At 47.6% G+C, this 13,868-nt stretch overlaps 1 pseudogene; it reads right to left on the bottom strand.

Annotated features, from left to right (window-relative positions):
* Positions 1-8,824: 8,824 nt before the first annotated feature.
* LOC105605232 (elongation factor 1-beta-like) lies at positions 8,825-12,652 on the bottom strand (annotated as a pseudogene).
* Positions 12,653-13,868: the final 1,216 nt, after the last annotated feature.

Below are 13,868 nucleotides of genomic sequence, written 5' to 3'. Positions count from 1 at the left end.
TTCCAATGAATATTCAGGACTGGTCTCCTTTAGGATGGACTGGTTGGATCTCCTCGCAGTCCAAGGGATTCTCAAGAGTCTTCTCCAACAGCACAGTTCAAAAGCATCAATTCTTCAGCCTTCTTCACAGTCCAACTCTCACATCCATACATGACCACTAGAAAAACCATAGATTTAGTGGACAGACCTTTGTTGACAAAGTAATATCTCTGCTTTTTAATATGCTATCTAGGTTGTCCATAACTTTCCTTCCAAGGAGTAAGCATCGTTTAATTTCATGGCTGCAGTCACCATCTGCAGTGATTTTGGAGCCCCCAAAAATAAAGTCCGATACTGTTTCCACTGTTTCCTCATCTATTTCCCATGAAGTGATGGGACCAGATGCCATGATCTTCGTTTTCTGAATGTTGAGCTTTAAGCCAACTTTTTCACTATACTCTTTCACTTTCATCAAGAGGCTTTTAGTTCCTCTTCACTTTCTGCCATAAGGGTGGTGTCATCTGCTAACTCTTCTTTCAGCTCAGTTCAGTTCAGTCGCTCAGTCGTGTCCGACTCTTTGTGACCCCATGAATCGCAGCACGCCAGGCCTCCCTGTCCATCACCAGCTCCTGGAGTTCACTCAGACTCACGTCCATCGAGTCAGTGATGCCATCCAGCCATCTCATCCTCTGTCGCCCCCTTCTCCTCCTGCCCTCAATCCTTCCCAGCGTCAGAGTCTTTTCCAACCTCCTTGTAACTCATGTGGCTCCTCACAGGGTCTTGCACTTGAATTTTCCAGCTAGATTGTAAGTTCCCTGAGGGTGGGGACAGGGTCTTCCTTCAGCATCCCAGGTACTTAGGTGCTGAGTAAAAACAGACTGCAGCACAGTGGACCCAGAGCCAACATCCAGACCTCGTGTCTCCCAGTCTGCAGCCTTCACTGGTCAACAGCATCACACCAGGACCTTTCTAATTCAGCCACTGAAGTTACTGTGTTCGTGGAAGAGAGAGTCCACTTAATTACAGTCTTCTGTACTCGGAAAGCATTTTAGACAGGGAAGATGGCAAGCTGGGGGTGTTGGACAGATTTAGGACGCAGGAAAGGCAAAGTGTAGGTTTTCCAGACATGGCTGCTGGGGACTGGCCCATTTCTAAACTCCTCTCTTGCCACCTCCTCGGGGATTGCACTGGGTGAGTTTGTGTTGAGAGGTTTCATTGTATGTTAAGGCCACAAATGGGCTGCACGGCACTGCCCGGATCTGTGTGCCCACCTCGGTAAGTGAGGGTCTCCTGTCAACCCTGTCACTGCAGCCGCGCCTCCAACACACACAGGTGCACATAGGCTTGGCCAGTTTCCCGATTGATCCTGTCAGAACTTAAGAGTGTTTCCTCTCCAAGTTCAGTGATAAAACTGGGCCCCGCATACTTAATAAAAGTTTTGTTAATAGTTCACACTTAACAAATGTTTCCTTAACAGTTGAGTGAATGAATAAGAGAAATGGAAATGTTGGGGTTTATCAGCTGGAGGAACGGGACTTAGCTTGCAGATAAGAGAGTTAAATTAGTTGTCATTTAAGAATTTCCTGACTATTAAACTTTGGAATGATCTATGAATGGAAGTGGTGGGATTTCTTTCTCAGGAGACTTTTACCAGGTCTGGGTTATTTACTTATGGCCCTGCCTACAACCATAACTAAATGATGATCTAATATTTCTGAGAAGGGCATGGCAACTCACTCCGGTATTCTTGTCTGGAGAATTCCACGGACAAAGGAGCCTGGTGGGTTACAGTCCATGGGGTCGGAAAGAGTCAGTCACGACTGAGAGCGACACAGTATTTCTGAAAAGTCCTAAAGAGGCCTGTGATTTTTATGACTCCATACCCAACATAACCAAAGAGGTAGGTCTGTGTTTAAGAATCCATTTAAAAAGAAACTTGCAGTAGAGAGGAGAGGCAAAGTACAGATACTCCACGGTGAAACTGTGTGTATTTAAATCCTGTGCCCCGTCCTCTCCCCGGCCTCCTATTAGCTGTGGGACCTTGGGAAAATGACTCATCTGTGCCTCAGTGTCTTCATCTGTAAAATGGGGGTCAAGTTTACGGGACTATTGTGAGGATTAAATGACAGACTGAGAAAAGCATGTACAACAACATTTGGCCAATTTTAAGTGTCCAGTAAGCATTAGCTATTGCTGGTTTAAATAGGAAATTTCCTTAATGTATTCTTATATGTGAATTCAGATTATTATTGTAATTAAAAATTTTTTAATTTGCCTGCATTGGGTCTTAGTTGCAGCCGCATATGGGATCTTCATTTCAGCTGGCAGCTCAGTAGTTTCAGAGTGAGGGCTCAGTTGTCCCGAGGCACATGGAATCTTACTTCCCTCACCAGGGATTGAACTAGCATGCCCTGCATTGGAAGCATGGATTCTTAACCACTGGAGGAGCAGAGAAGTCCTGGATTCAGATTATTAATATGACAGAAAGTGAGAGAAGGATGAGCTCTAAGGTCTATGGTTTTGAATTGTAACTAGATGAAGGCTTATCAGAGGAAGTGATAAGGGATTCCAAAATGATACCTCCATAAATGTTTACAATACAGTTTTCATAAAGCATGACTGAATGTTTTCCACATACCAGGCCCTGTGCCTTTCCCATTTTATAGTCTTCGGCTTAGCCCTTTGAGTTCAACTATTTTAGAGAAGGACGTTGAAGCTTGGAGAAGTTAAAGGAGTGTCCAAATCACAAAGCTTTTAAGTTGCCAAGGCCAGATTCAAATGAAGTGAAAGTGTTAGTCACTCAGTCGAGTTCGACTCTTTGTGATCCCATAGACTGTAGCCCTCCAGGCTCCTCTGTCCCTGGAATTCTCCTGGCAAGAATACTGGAGTGGGCTGCCATTCCCTTCTCCAGGAGATCTTCCTGATCTAGGGATCTAACCTGGGTCTACTGCATTGCAGGTGGATTCTTTACCTTCAGAGCCACCAGCGAAGCCCATTAATTCAAATGACCCCAAGTCTATTTCTTCATTATAGTAAATGAATTAGAAAATAATGATGCAACTTAAAACACATACACACACACTTACCATGTTTATTTCAAGTGTAACTTTGCAGGAATGTAGATCAGTGGTCAGATATTGTGGAACTTTAAGTTGGGCTGGTTCAGTTTGGAAGTTGAAGAAGGGTTTTGAAAAAACACGCTCACCTCAACCATCCACGTCCCCCAATCTCTGGATGGCTGTTTAGTCCTCCAACAAGTTAATTGTTGATGAGGGTGCTACTCCGACAATGGAAGAGACACCTTCTTTCCATATTAGAACCCTTTTCATCAATAAGTGGGTTAGCCCTGGAGCAACCAGGCAGCTCTTAAAATCTTTGGCTTCAGTTCAACTATATCACAAGGGTGGAAGTTGCTGGAAGAAGTTTTTTTGTACATTTGAATTTTCTTCTTTAGCTAATGCTCTAAACAGAGAATAGAGGTCATCTTCTAGGACATTTGATCCCAGTAAGATTTTGGTTGGGGAAGAGGAGTGAAGAACGGCAACCTTAGTCATTACGAGGGCTACTCAGAACTTTTCCAGCTGGCAAACCTAGGGCTGGTTGTCTTGTGACAACAAAAGGATATTTGCTTGGGGCTAATGACATTTCTTCAAGGGAGTTCTGTAAAAGGATCAAAGAGAAATCATGAAAACAAAATTGAGTTGGAAGTCCCCTAGAGATCATTTTGTGACTATATGTTTTTACAGCGTTATTGAGGTATAATTGACATACAATAAAATGCACATAAAACATGTAGTTTGATGTTCTGACATCCATACATACCCACAAAACCATGACGACAGTTAAGATAATGAACGCATGCATCACACCCCAAATTTCCTCATGCCCTGTGTAATCTTTCTCTCCCAGCCCTCTCCATGACCCCTAGTTCCCAAGCCAACTCATCTCCTTGTTATTCTAGCTTAGTTTGTAGAATTATGTATGTATGGAAATGTGCTGTATGTACTCCTTTTGGAGGGAGGGGGATGTCTAGCTTTTTTTTTTTTTTTTAACCCAGAATAATTACTTGGAGAGTCATCTAGGTTGTTAACTAGATCAAAAGGTTCCCCTTTCATTGCTGTGTAATATTCCACAACACAGTTGTACAACAGTTTGTTTTAGCCACTCAGATGTTAATGGACATATACACTGTTGCCTGTGATTTTAATCCAACATTTTAATTTCACTTCTGGAAAAACAAAGGGCAAAGGGGAGGATGTCTTCAGAGAGGCGGCTTGATCAATGTCCACAGTGCTTTAGGGAGTGATGGAGTGATAAGAAAGGAGTCAGCAACCCTGGGAAACTATGATGGAGGCCTGATGGCATGAAGTGTGGCTTGGCTTGGCTTGGTTTGCCTGGGGTGCCTCTTCATTTGAATCTTCGAATCCATAATAATATTAGGAATTTTTTAAAAGACTGTATAGCATTTGTTCTGCATATATTTATCCATGTTCTCAGTCACTAAGTCGTGTCTGACTCTTTTGAGACCCATAGACCGTAGCCCACCAGGCTTCTCTGTCCATGGGATTTCCCAGGCAAGAATACTGGGGTGGGGTGCCATTTCCTTCTCCAGGGGATCTTCCCCACCCAGGAATCGAACCCATGTCTCTTGCATTGGCAGGCGGATTCTTTACCACTGAGCCACCAGGGAAGCCCACAGAACTATTGGTGTATATGCTCGGAATGTAGATCTCAGCTCATCTTACTGAAATGAATTCCAAAGAGGGAGATCGCTTGTTCTTCAGAAGATGAGACATGGGGAGAGGCCGGGCTGTAAATCTTAGAGGGGAGGACTTTAATGCCACTTAGAAATCAGGCCTGAAACACCCATAATGTTTGTCAGTTCACATTTTAGTGTTCTTGAGTAAGTGTGCAGGGTGTGGGGGATGAAATATGGCAGGTATTTGATTTAAAAAGCCTGCCCAGATTTAATGTCCTGATATAATGTATTAAATCTTTTAAGGTTTTAATGAATCTAGTATGTGTTTCATAAATCAAGAACTCTGCTAAGCCGTCTCCTGGTTTAATAAGAGTAAACTCGGAAATTGCTCTGAGCAGAAGCAAAATACATTTATATCACATTGGAAAGTAATAGATTTTTAAGCTGAGGGGGTCTTTCTGGGCCTTTTAAGCTGTTTGCTTATTACATTGCTCCAACTCCTTCAAATATTAAACCCCAGGCAAACACGTGCTTAACCGTATCAAGATGTGAACTAGCACAAAGGTAAAGATTATTTGAAGGAGAGCAGAAAACAAAGCCAGTATTTCCTGACCTGGAGACCTCAGACCAAGTTGCTTTCTGCACCGAAACAGGCTTTGTGTATCTAGGCTTATGGTGGTTGGCTAAAAATCATTAGTAACTGTTATTAAACTTCCTTTCCTAAGTCCTCTAACTCCTCCATTCTCACCCCAGCACATTTGCTAGACTCAAGCGGTAAGTATGTAACACCCTTCTTGGGTTTTACAGCTGTCCAGAGAACGGCTTGTGAAGATCGCTGGTCAGACTGTCTATAGAGCAGGCATATAGAAGCCTCTTCTTGTCTTCAACCTAAGGGCCCTATGTTGCTGTGCTTAGTCGCTCAGTCCTGTCCGACTGTTTGCGACCCTGTGGACTGCGGCCTGCCAGGCTCCTCTGTCTGTGGGACTCTCCAGGCAAGAATACTGGAGTGGGTTGCCATGCCCTCCTCCAGGGGATCTCCCTGGCTCAGGTAAAGGGTTGCTTTTGTTCCTTTCCCTTCCTTTCTTTCTTGAGTTCCCCCAGCACCCAGGGCTCCAGCTCCAGCAGGGGTGGGGAGAGGGCTCCTGGGGGAGTGGGTGTAACAGCTGGGTCTCTCTGAGCAGGCTGGGATGGGAACCTCCTGGTACCCATTTTGCGACCACGGCAGATTCTGGGTGAGATGGTGGTTCAGGACACTTGTTGGGGGGAGGTGGTGTTGGAAGAATGAAGTGGGGGTGGTGGGGCTGGAACATTCCAGAGCACAAAAGCTGGCAGGGCTTGTGAGCTCCGCAGGGGAGGGAGCCGGGCCCCATAAAGCTCAGTGTGGAGAAGCCTGTCCAACCTCATTAGCTGTCACGGGCAACAATACTGATCTGGCAATAAAGGCGATTCCAAACCTGTTGGTCATTAATCACCCGCCTGACAGTTGCGAATGGAAGTGGAAAAACCTCATCCCGCACCCCCTCCATCCTCCTCCCCGCCTGGCCCAGCTCTGGGGTTTCAGGTTACCTCTTGGTATATATGGGGTTCGCTGCTGGGGGCTGGTCCATCCCCCTCCGCTTTTCCAGGGGCCGGGTTCCGCGTGGACAGGCCACAGGTCGGCCAGAGCAGATTCCTGCCCGGGGACCAGGAAGCAAGGAGGTGCAGGGAGGCTCCCCCCACCCCTCCCAGGTCGGCCCCCTGGGATCCAGGCTGGAACTTGGCCAGCAGGAGCATGGGGTTGGGGAAAGCTTGTCATCAGCGCTCCAGCCTCGTCTCTCCACACCCCCTCGCTCTCCCTGGCACCCCCCCTCTTTCTCTCCCTCCTGCAGCCACCGGGTGCCAACATTATTTCCCCTTCTCTTCCTTTTCTAGTCTTCCCACCCCTTACCCTCTGATCCGCGCCAACCCCCCACCCTTCACCCCCCGCCCCGCCCAGGCAGATCTCCCCTCGGGAAAAGCTTTCATCTCAATCCTTTGCGCCCTGCTCTAAATGTTAGCCCCGTGTCCTTTCCCAGAGGCACTTGTATGGTCAAGCCTCGTCCTGAACCGTGGCATTTGGCGACAGGCGACTTGGTTGACAGTGATGGTTTGTGCGTGGGAGGACCGGGCGGGTCTGTCCCGGCGCCCCCTGAAGGCAGCTTTCGGGAATTGCAGCTGAGTCTCCTGCTCCGCGGAGTGGACCTGGAGTGACCAGATAGGGATAGGTGATGGGCCAGGCCAGGTGAGGACTCGCCAGCTCTGCAAAGTTCCTGGCCTGCTCATCAGTACGCTTGAGCCACGTGACATTTTAGAGCCAGGCGGTACAACTTTGACTCCATTTCAAAGGACCTAGAGGAACAGGAGGGCTTCCCTGGTAGCTCAGGGGTAATGAATTCCCCCTGCCAAGCAGGAGACGCAGGTTCGATCCCTTGGTGGGGAAGATCCTCTGGAGCAGGAAATGGCCACCCACGCTGATATTCTTGCTTGGGAAGTCCCATGGGCAGAGGAACCTGGTGGGCTGTAGTCCATGGGGTGACAAAGAGATTCTCCCCCCCCCCCCCCACTGTGACTTAGCAACAGAACATCAACAGAGGGAGAAAGGTGTGAAGAATTAGCTAGGACTTTCTGAAATGATAGCTTGACTTTAATTTGAATGCTTCTTTTGGCTGTTAGGATGGGCAGGCACGAGAGAGAGGAAACTGAATTCTAAAACCTAGGATGGGGAGAAATTACAACATAAAATTGCAAGTGATCCGAATTGATCCTCTAGTTTCCTCATACTTTTCGGACTCCCGTGGGCAAAGATTGACCTGGCCTGGCCCACATTAGCTGGTACCGTCTGTTCTGCCCACAGCAGAGAATAGCAGCGTTTGTCCCCAGCTGATCCATCCAGACTGCTGTGACAGAGATGAATTCCCATGATCGACTACCAAATGGAACAAAGTGGAAAAGAGCAGTTTTTAAGGTCTGTTTCATAATTTTCTTTACATTCCTCTTTCTTTTATTTCCTTCTTTTTTTTTTCTTCTAATAATATGGTTGTTCTTAATTCTACCTACACATTAGAATCACTGGGGAGCCTTTAAAAAGTAGTGATGCCTAAGCCACATTCCCTGATACTTTTTTTTCCCCTAAACAAGTGACATTAAACTTTTTTTTGCCTATTTATTTTTGGCTGCACGGCATCCTCTTTGTTGCCGCTTGCAGGCTTTCTCTGGTTGTGACGAGGGGGGCTACTCTTCGCTGTGGTGTGAGGGCTTCTCATTGCGATGGCTTCTCTTTCTGCAGAGCAGAGGCTCTAGGTGCTGAGACTTTGGTAGCTGTGACATGTGGGCTAAGTCATTGCCGTGCACACGGGCTTAGTTGCCCTGTGGCATGTGGGATCTTCCCAGACCAGGGATCAAACCCGGGTCCCCTGCATTGGCAGGTGGATTCTTAACCACTGGATCACCAGTGAAGTCCTCTCTGATATTCTTATTGATAACGCTGGTGTGGGATGGGGTCCCCCCATGGAAATACCTTCAGGTGATTAAAATCTCTGGTTGGGCTAAGAACTATGGGTGTAACAGCTTTACACTTATCATGTCGCTTCCTACTGTGAGGTCTTTGCTTTTGAGTTTCCTCCGCCTGGAATGCCCTCCTCTTTTCTGTCTGCCTGTTGACCAACCAGCTGTGCCACTCAAGTCAGCTGCTTCTACTGTGAAGCACAGTCTTATTCGAGAGAGGAAAGCAGCAAAAGATGTGGTCCTGAGCTGGGGAAATAATACAAGTCAGATGCACATAATGTTTCTATGTGAAGACTAACTGGTCTGATAGCAGAAGTAGGTGCAGTCAGAGCTCAGAGGAGGGAGAAGTCAGGGAGGGCTGGAGCAGCCACGGAAATTTGTGTAGAGGAAAGGGCTGCACTGAGCGCCCATGGGTATTGGGGTTTGGGGAAGGAGGCAAGGAGGATAGAGGACTTCAGGCAGAGGGATGACATGAGCGAATGGGTAGAAGCTGAAATGATCCGGGCATGTGCTGGGGACAAGGAGAAGATTTGCTTGACTAGACAGAAAGTTCAGCCCTTCCCCCTCCTTCAGCCTTGCACTCGTCCCCACCAGGCTTCCTGGAGTGTCACTGTGGATTCCACTTCATCCCGAGTTGTTTTGTACTGTTTGCTCATTTTCTCTTCCTTTCTTTTCTTTTAGGCTTTTATTTAAGGGCACTGATCCACGATGGATTTTAGATCTTGTTTTACGCAGCCACGTCCATAGACGGCCCATACTTGTCAAAAGCAGTGATCTACTCCCCTAGTATATCTCTTCCAACTTTGTCGTCTTCAACTGCACACTGTATTTGAAGTTTCTTGAATTCCATACCCCACCAGAACTAGTTTAGAAGAGCCCCACACCAGGCCATCTGCCTACATTGCTTCTGACGCCCTCCTCTAGTTTTGCCCTATCTGTATCATCACTCCAAGGTCTCACGTCTAGTAAGAGGGAAGACTTGGCAACAAGGGCTGGGATTTTGGCTTTCTTTGACTCGTGCTGTGCAAGGCATTCTTCTCTTAGCCTCCTGGCTTCTTCGCTTTCTCCTTCCTCATCAGACCCAAAGAGATCACCGTCATCACCGTCTTTACCATCTGTAGCTCCGCTTTCTGTGGTGTCTTCCGCACTAGTAGGGCCATACTTGCCCAAAGCTTTCTTCACTCCTGGCAGGCTGCCCTTTTCCTTTTCGTAAGATTTGATGTGATTGTGACCTACCACCACAGGTCATGGCACAAGGTGACAGGTGGTAGGTCCGAGATGGCTTCAAATACCGCCGCATTGGCTTGTGATGGTGTATGTCTCTTGATGTAGATTTTGTCTGCCGAGTAAGTCATTGAGCACCTGGAGGCCGATGGGGGCTCTCAGGTTTCCAAAACCCAAGGCGTGGGCTGACGGGGGCCTGGGCAGCAGTGGAGGAAGAGAGGAGCTCAGGCGGTCAGTGGCAAGTGCTAAGAAGAAAAAGGACGTTTGGTCAGTTTCATGTGTGTGTCTCTAGACCCCGCCAACAGATCTGTAAGCAACAGGGAACTTGTATTTAAGTTGGGACTGCAATTCAGTTCAACATATCACATATGGAATGCCAGTTATAGGCTTTTGGGATTCAACTAATCCCAAGCAGAGGATCTACGTCTTTTGAGCTGAGATTCTAGGCGGGGGTGATACAGACAACAATAAACACTATAAATAATTTACAGTACTTATAACTTATATGGTTATTAAGTACCAGGGAAAAAAGAAAAAGAACAGGGTAAGAGGAATCAGGAGCAAGCAGGTGAGTGTGCACATGTGTGTTTGTGGGTAAAGTTATTAAATGGAAGGTGTTAAGTGCAAGGTCTGACAAAGTCTCATTGAGAAGGTGAGTACCAACCAAAGACTTGGAGGAAATGAGGGGTGTGTCCAAGTGGATCTCTGGGAGAAAAAGAGCCCTAGACCGCAAAAAGATTTCTGTGTTGCCCCAGGCCTGGCCTCTTGAGGAGAAGCGCAGAGGCCATGTGGATGAGGCCCAGTGTTGGAGGAGACGGTGATGGGAGGGGAGGCCAGAGAGACATAGAGATCTGGACCATGCTGGGTCTCAGAAGCCACCCTGTGGGCTTTGGCCCTTGTGGATTTCAGGCAGGTGAGTTACATGATCTGAGTGGTATTTTTAAAAGCTGTCTTGGGCTGCTGGATTGAAATAGACAATGGGGGTTGGGGATAGAGTGTCGGCAAAGGTATAAGCCAGGAAGTCCATCATGAGATCAGTGTTTCCAGGCACGGCTGAGCCCACGCAAGTAAGTGAAAGAGGACCTTCAAAGCATTCACATGGGAAGGCGGTGCATTATCATATGTGTGATCAGGAGCATCATTAGAAGATGCCCATTATTTCTATTGGGCTTCCAGGGTAGCTCAAATGGTAGAGTCTGCCTGCAGTGCAGGAGACCTGGGTTCGATCCCAGGGAAGATCCCCTGGAGAAGGGCATGGCAACCCACTGCAGTATTCTTGCCTGGAGAATCCTGTGGACAGAAGAGCCTGGTGGTCTCCAGTCCATGGGGTCATAAAGAGTTGGATACGACTGAGCGACTAACATAACAACATTATTTAGATTCTTGACCAAACTGAATAAGCCTGACCATCCAGCTTGGCTTCAAGAGACAGTTCTCTCCCTTGGAATTGCCTGGCAGTCTAGTGTTAAGACTCTGAGCTTCCCCTGCAGGGGGCACAGGTTCGATTCCTGGTTGGGGAACTAAGATTCCATGTGCTGTACAACGCAGCGCCTCTATCCACAAAAGGGGCATTTGTCTCCCCTAATCAACACACACAACTTTGTCATTGCCAGTAAGGTATGTGATGGGCTTTGAAGATGATTTTAAAAGAGGTTCACAGCATTTCAAGGAAGGTAAGAGAATAGAATAAAATGTATGTCATTCCAAAGCATCCATTTTGAGTGGGACAGTAGTTTGATGTCTAAGCCCTGTTAAGTCTGTTAAAAAAAAATTCTGTTACTTTATAGTATTTCTTCCTCTGTACTCCCTTCTTTTACTGAGCAGGGAGGGGCTTGGCACTCAGCATGCAGTACTCTCAGTAAGCACTTGGGGAATGGAATTAAGCCTTGGGCATGTTGATATGTGCTCAATTGCAAGGCAGTATTAAAAATTCCATTTGAATTTCCAAATCCAGCTAGTTTCAACGGGGCAACGTCTTTTTTTTTTTTTCCCCCTTAAAGAGAAGTGAGACCTGCATATTTAAAAGAAGTTCTTTACCTCCACCCCGCCTTCCCTGCCCTCCCCTCCCACCCACCAACAAGAAGCCAAGGTGACCACTTTCTGTTCAGTTTCTTACAAGTCCATTTAAATGAACATGCAACCAGGGGGGTAACCAGTCTGTCACCCAGTCAGCAACATTGTTGAGTGGTTTCTCTGAGTATTAGTCACCAAGAAAGGATACCAAAGAAATAGAAACGGTCCACTTTGTCCTTGTGTTGCTCCCAATCTGCCAAGGAAACCAGGAACCATGAAGGCAATAAGGACATTTACAAAGACACGCTGGTGGGCAGTTCCAGGAAGGAGACTCCTTATTGCCAAATGTGCATGTATCATTGTAAATCCCTCAATAACACGATGTCTGTTATCCCCGTAACGATCCTCTGAAACAAGATCACAGTGTCCCAGCTGGAAAGAACCCTGCTAAGAACCCATCTTGTCCAGACCTCTCCCTCTGTGAGTGGGAAACCCGAGGCCCAGGTATGTGGAGTGCGTCACCCTGGGTCACCCAGGGAGCAGGAGGGGCTGGAACCAGGTCTCTGGACTCGCAGTCTTTCCTAAAGTTCAGAGTGAGAGGAAGCTTGATGAAGCTGGGAGAAAAGCTTGATTTGGCAGGAGGAGAAAGAACAGGCAGCTAGGGGGGAAAGTGCATAACTGTTTGTCATTTCACAGAGGAGGGGTCCAGGCGGGGAAGATGTACTGGTTCATCTGAGGGATGTGGAAGGGGAGGGGGTTCACAGCAGGGGGACCCCTCGGTCCAGAGTCACAAGAACATTAGCTTTTGATTATTATTTGCTGAGGCTGACCCTTCCACAGCTGAGGAGGCGGTTGGAGAGGTCAGGAGTGCCAGACCCACCGAAGGCCAGCTGGGTGGTAATGACACAGCGCAGGCCTCAGTGATAAATGGGATTTTTCAGCTGGGGTGTTTCGGTCCCAACCACTGAGCTGGAACAAAGACCCCAGACCAGGGACACCCAAGAGAGAGATTCACCTACTCCCGTGACCCACACGCTTCTGCTCACAGCGGGGATCAGATGTGGATGAGCCTTGCAAAGCCATCCAGCCGGGACTTTCCCATTGTAGCAAAGCCTGAAAACTGAGTCTGTCTGGCTGTCCATTTCAAGTCCCTGCTTCAAATGGAAAAAAAGCAGCAGGACCTACGCTGGTGATTCTCTGCAGTGTTCTGGCCATGGTTCACTGGGCTGCGGGGAGTGAGACGAGAGTGAGGTGGGAACCCGGGTCTTTTACGATGAGCAGCCCTGTGAACAGCCCTGCCAGGGGACTTGTTACTGCCCTGAAAATAGTTTAATCAGTACTGTCTTTCTAGATTCCATATATATACATTAATATACAATTAATGTATTAATTAATACTTATTAGTTAATAATGTATTAATTAATACACAAAAATATTTATTATCCTCTTTCCTACTTACTTCACTCTAATAGGTTCTAAGTTCATCTGCCTCATCAGAACTGACTCAAATGCATTCCTTTTTTATGGCTGAGTAATATTCCATTGCATGTACGTACCACAGCTTCGTTATCCATTCATCCGTCATGATGGACATCTAGGCTGCCTCTGTGTCCTTGTTATTGTAAACAGTGCTGCAACGAACACTGGGATGCATGTGTCTTCTGCAGTCCCACTACTAGGCACATACTCTATGTTTGGGTTTTCTGGCCCCGAGGCACATGGGATCTTAGCTCCCCGACCAGGAATCAAACCTGCACTCCCTGAGTGGAAGGTGAAATCTTAACCACTGGACTGCCAGGGCAGTCCCAGGGCCCACATTCTGAGGAGCAAGCCTTTCAAAGGGAATTCATGTGAGTCCAACTTTAAACCCTCGCCTGGAGAACGGCCTTCCCAGCTCTTTCTACCTGAGGGCTGCCATCTTTCAGAGTACTTTGCGTATTCTCCGCCTTTTCTAGACATTTCCAGCCCTTCCTCTGAACTGACCTCTCCTCTGAAGGCTGGTGCCCCTGAGCATCTGTGCTGCTCCTTGGGCCTCAGCATCCGTGGCCCACAGTTCTCCTATACTTGTTATTTCCCCAACTCGATTGCAGCTACCTGGGTTCCCCCTCCCCCGCCCTGTCTCGGTAGAGCCAGGATTCCATGAGCCCAGAAGCCCTGACTTGATCTGCCCTCTTGGAGCCTGGATCTTCTCTCCTGTGCCCTTTGTCACCTTGCTCAGTTGGCCCCAAGAATCCTTGGTGGGCGCCATCTCTCTGTCCCTGTTGCCCAGGACTCTGTTTCTAGAACAATAGGATGGAGTGTGTTCCTCTCCTAAGAGAGGGCTGAGTTCCGGAATGGGGGTAAGAGTTCCCTCTTGGCAGAGCTGGGCCGGCCCAGTCAGGCGGCCAAGGGACCATTGATCTGAGTCCAGTGAAAAAGTGGCTTCTCGGGA

This window comes from Ovis aries, chromosome 26, assembly GCF_016772045.2.
Source record: "Ovis aries strain OAR_USU_Benz2616 breed Rambouillet chromosome 26, ARS-UI_Ramb_v3.0, whole genome shotgun sequence".
Taxonomy (NCBI): domain Eukaryota; kingdom Metazoa; phylum Chordata; class Mammalia; order Artiodactyla; family Bovidae; genus Ovis; species Ovis aries.
This window is presented reverse-complemented; position numbering and strand designations above follow the sequence as displayed.